Raw genomic sequence first — 5306 nt, 5'->3', positions numbered from 1 at the left:
CTGCTTTAAAATGCCTCAGATGGAAGTGATGCATTAGATTCCACTGGAGAGAATTAATCAAATTATCTTGGCTGGTCACAGTGGCTCACACCTGTAATCCCAGCACTTTGGGAGGCTGAGGTGAGTGGACCACCTGAGGTCAGGAGTTCAAGATCAGCCTGGCCAACATGATGAAACCCTGTCTCTATGAAAATTAGTGGGCGTGGTGGCGCACACCTGTAACCCCAGCTACTTGGGAGGCTGAGGTGTGAGAATCTCTTGAACCTGGGAGGTGGAGGTTGCTGTGAGCTGAGACTGTACTATTGCACTCCAGCCTGGGTGACAGAGTGAGGCTCCATCTCAAAAAAAAAAAAAAAAAAAATTCTTAACCTAACTATCAGGACAACAGGGAAAGTGTGGTCTTCCTACAGATGTGAACACACAACATCGTCCCTGCCATAGCAGGAGTCCTGATACCCAGTCCCATGCTTGCATCATGACACTAGTCTTCTCCTCCCTGTAGACGCTCTTCAGCTTTGACATTGGTTTGATAGTCAAGGTGTATTGTATATTTATATCTATAAAACTGCTCATTCTGGGTTTCTTCTTACTTTAAAAATATTAATTGGCTGCTTATAATGGGGGTGGTTTTTTTTTTACACATTTCCACTTGACACAAGTAAAACATATGCAACATTCAACCTAATAAGTTAATTTATTCAAAATAGATGGGGGAGTCATCAGGCCTCAGAAACAGCTGAGGTTTCAAATTTATTTTTTTCTAGTTTTACAATGCAAATGGGCATGTACATATTTCATATCCCCACTTTCTCTTGAAAAATGTCACTTTGTAGCTCTGGCTACACAATCTTAGATGAAATATCTCTGAAAATATGTCATTGTAACACAGATGAGAATTTAACCAAGAATTGATATTCCCTATGTTACTCTTCAGAGAAAAACTACAACAAAAGCTGAACAATATATTTAGTATACGAAGTATAATGAATAGAAGACACATCATAATGCAAATAACTCAAATATATATTGCATAATAACTAAAAATAAAGGAGAAGATGTTGGCCATGCTCTACACTGATACCCAAGGATCATAAAATATGGTTGGACAGTTAAATATTATGAAAAAATAGAGGCATCAAAGGGCTTAACTCAGCAGGCTTGTGGTATTCCAACCCTTCATATTTTAAATAAAACACTGCCCCTCAACTGGTTAATGGAAGATAAACTCTGAGGCTTTAGACTGTCTTGCCTGATAAGAGTGTCTTTATGTACAGGAGGCCTTGAACCACACCAGAGAGTTTATGTTAACAATGAGATTTGTGGTGAATATCTGTATTTTTTTCTTTTTCTTTTCCCCACTTGGCTGTTGAATGTATTTGCTTGATCAATAATGGTCCTGGAAAAAGTTAGTTAACCAATGCTGAGACATTTGTAATGAAATACTAATTTTAAAAATCCATGACACTTTGATAGAAATTAGAGTTTATACAAACAAAAAAGGCACCTTCGATATTGCCAGCAGCTATAAAGTGAATGTACTGAGACAGACAGGACAGAAAGAAGGCATTTGCACATTTATATCTGATACCCAACCATACTTTCAGTCACCAGAATATCTTCTTTCCAGATTAAAAAAAATAGTATGCTGATTTCTATAACAAAGCTTTTATTCGTACAAAAATCAAGCAATGGCCAATGAGTCACAGCAGTACAATAGGTAGAGGTTTAAAAACTGCATCAAACAGGCGCTGAAAATAAATACTAGCTAAGAGGAGGAGGAGAGAGCTTTCCTGTGGGGTTTGTTTTTTCCCCCTTGAGTGCATGTGGGGTTTGTCTTCCAAGCCACGAGCCTGGCCTGTCTTGTGGTGCTATTCACTCAACAGAGTGTGACTGCAGCACGTTGCCTCCAGGGTCCGGCCTCTCAGAAGCCTGAGAGCATCCATCTCGTCAGATGGACCAGAAACAAGAAAGTGGGGTGGGGTGAATCACAGCTATCACTCAAAGGAAAGGAATATTTTTCTATTGCTCAATCTTGTCAATTGGGAGTGCACCAGCAGATTCATTGAGACAATATGGATAATTTCAAACTTTTGTTTAAAAGCATGTATGTGGCTTATTCAGGAAAGGAGACGTGTACATTCTAGCCCAAGCAAGCAATCAGAGTCATTCTCTTTTTAAGGAAGGTCAGTCATTTAAAAAGTTTCTAGTTTGAGCAACATCTTCTGTGAATCCTCTGTGGATGCACCAGGCCAAGGTGACTACCTTTGACCAACCCAGTGAGAAGGCCTTTGCTGGTCCCTGCAGTGAGGAACCGGTGGGAATGGGTGGCCTCTTCCCCACCAGCCTGTGTTGCTGGGGGCGGGTGGGCAGGCTCCACAGGCAGCCTCTGTCTGTGGCCAGACTAGGCCGTCCCGGTGACTCGGGCTTACTGACTGTGGTTCAGAACTGCAGAAGGAGAGAGTCAGGAGGGCGGGCCAGGGAACACACACCAGGCACCGCTCTGGCCAGTCAGAGAACAGGAGGCAGTTCCCTCACAGGAATTTGCACCGAGAAGGTGTGGAAGGCACAAGCAAGTGTGAAGGTACCAGAGATCCCAGAGGGCGCAGCTCGCATCGGCCACAGCAGGTGCAGTGCTGATCTGGTGCGGTTCCCCCCTTGAATGAGAAAGAGATCCTGATTCTGCTGTGATAAAGATTTCTGATTTAAAAAGAAACCACTCAAGGGTTAAAACAATTATTTTAAATTAACAAAGAAAATTAATCTCCAAATAAACTGACACTATCTGGAAAACTCATCTGTCCCTAAAGTCCACAACGCTTCCACTGCTTCGTCCTGTTATGGAACCTGAGCCTGATGCGAAGGAGTCAGACGTGTGACAGAGGAAGAGTCTGAGAAGAGAAGACACCTTTACAGAATGTACGGCAAGAAAGCCAGCCTGGCCCCCGGGTTACAGTAAGATGCACAGGTCCTTTCAGTTTCGCAGACTCCAGACAGCCACGCAGGCTGCTCAGATGGACGTCTCCCTCCTGTCCCTGCTGGGTGATGGCTTCACCAGCTCCTTGCCTGCCTTTGGCTGCCGTTTAGCCTCTTTTGGCCAGAGGACACCATCTCTGGGCAGCTGGACAGCACCCCGCGCCACTCAGGCTCCTGGTCCTCCTGGTCCTCCTGCACCTGCTGCTCAGCCTTGGGTCCCTGCATCTGGAGCAGCTGGAGCTGCACGTGCAGCTCCATGATGACCTCGCACTCCTCTTGAATTGCTTGATTCAAATGATTGTTCTTTGTTTCCAGCTCTTTGTTCTGTCTCTGTAAATATTCCAGAATAATCTGCAGCTCCTCCTCATCCTCACTCTATCTCTCGCTCTCGGAGGAGTACTCCTCAGTCTCACTTCAGCCGTGCTGCTGGCGACTCTGAATTTCAGCAATCTCGACTCTGAGGCGTCCCTCAGATGTCTCTTCTTTTTCTGAGGAAATCTGCCTGCCTAGAAACTGCTCCATGGTCAGGAGCTCCTCCTGTTCAGTCAGAATCTCATTCTCCCAAGCAAGGAGAATATTTATAAATTCTTAATTTTCATTCATCTCTTCTTTGGAAACACCCTCTTTTCAAAGACTGGCTATCTCTTGTGCAATCTTGGTTTCACACTCCTGTCTTTAAATTTCTCTCAGTTTTCTTTTGAGAGCTGTCAAAATTCTTTGGACTTTCCATAATCTTTCTTCTTTAGATAAATCCTTTTTCCCACCCTGCAGATATTGATATAAACAATTCAAAAGAAAACCCTGTCTCCTCATCTCCTCCTTGATGCCTGCCTGGGTCTCTGGCAGCATGGGCATTGTGGCCATGTTAGACCATCGCAGAGGTTTTGTCACTTGCTTTAGTACAGCATTTCCAAAGAGTTCTTGCACATGTGTGAAAAACACATGTGGGACTCCATTGCTGATCTGCACAGTTGGGCTGAGCACTATAGAAATGTTCTGTATATTCATTTTTGTTTCCAGTTCATTTGTGATGACATGGTCCATGTGCACAATGAGCCAAGAAATCAGAAGATAGTTACATTCTGGCAGTTATTTGAATAAATGCTGGTATTCATGAACTTTCTCAGTCTCTGTGGTCCTCCTATAAGCTTCTTCAAATCTCAGCATAAGCTCTTTAGTAAAGCAAGTTCTCTGGAAGTTCTCACAAATACTGCTTCAGCAAACTGGCTACAGTATTAGGCTCATATTCTTCCAAGCTGGTAGACTCCTCCTGGTCATAGGCTGCTTTTAGCTTATCCACCTTTGACTTAATTCCTGATACTCTGTAGATACCTTCGCATTTCATGCCATACATCTCTAAGCAATCTATACATTCACGGAAAACGACCAGCAGCCAAATGCCATCATACATCATGGTCCTCTCTATTGCATCAGCCAAAGGAATTCCAAAAATGGGTTTGAGATTTGGAACATCAATCGGAGGCACCTCTGGCTCCTGAATTGGCTTTTTCTTTTTCTTCTTTTCCTTCCACTGTTTAGCAACATCAGCTCCTGTCAAGTCTTTTGACTTCTTCTCTTTATGTTTTTCTTCTTTGTGCTTTTCTTCTTTATGCTTTTCTTCTTTGGGTTTCTCTTTTCCTTTAAAATCCTCCTCTTTCTTTTTAGAAAAGCTGGGCTTCTTGAAAACGTGGATTCCCTTGGGCCTCTTCATTTTGGAAGGACTTTCTGCCTCATCTCCAGAGCTATCTTCCTGAAAGGCTGCATAGCCTTCCGTCCTCTTTTCCTTTTTCTTAAATTTTCCCTTTTTTCCCCCATGGTCTTTCTCATCATCAGGCACTATATCAGGAGGCTCATGGAGGATGTCATGGGGAGGTGAGGGCTGGCCAGTGCAGTACAATCCAGGAAACTTAGTAGGACTGATCTCTTCAGAGCTGGGGGTCTGGGTAAATCTGCTGCCATGCTCCATCCTGTGGTGTTCACTGGGGCTGCTGGTGGGGGGCAGGAAGCACTCGGTCATGCTGATGCCCTGATAGGAAGGGACAAGGTCTTCTCTGTTACCTATCTATCACACTCTGCCTGCTGCACTTCATACCTCCATGACTGACCACACCAAAAAAATCTCTTTGATACTGTGATGATGAATACTGAGTGTCAACTTGATCGGACTGAAGGACACAAAGTATTTATCCTGGTTGTGTCTGTGAGGGTGTTGTCTAAGGAACTTAACATTTGAGTCAGTGCCCTGGGAAAGGCAGACCCACCTTTAATCTGGGTGGGCACAATCTAATTAGCTGCCAGCGAGGCTAGAATATAAGCAGGCAGAGGCTGGGCAC

The 5306-nt window shown here is 43.9% G+C and overlaps 1 pseudogene; it reads right to left on the bottom strand.

Moving 5' to 3' along the window:
- Nucleotides 1-3007: 3007 nt before the first annotated feature.
- LOC102133106 (ralA-binding protein 1 pseudogene) lies at nt 3008-4998 on the bottom strand (annotated as a pseudogene).
- Between the last annotated feature and the right edge of the window lie 308 nt (nt 4999-5306).

This window comes from Macaca fascicularis, chromosome 2 (assembly GCF_037993035.2).
Source record: "Macaca fascicularis isolate 582-1 chromosome 2, T2T-MFA8v1.1".
Lineage (NCBI taxonomy): Eukaryota > Metazoa > Chordata > Mammalia > Primates > Cercopithecidae > Macaca > Macaca fascicularis.
The sequence above is the reverse complement of the archived record's forward strand: the minus strand, read 5'-3'. Positions and strand labels throughout refer to the sequence as shown.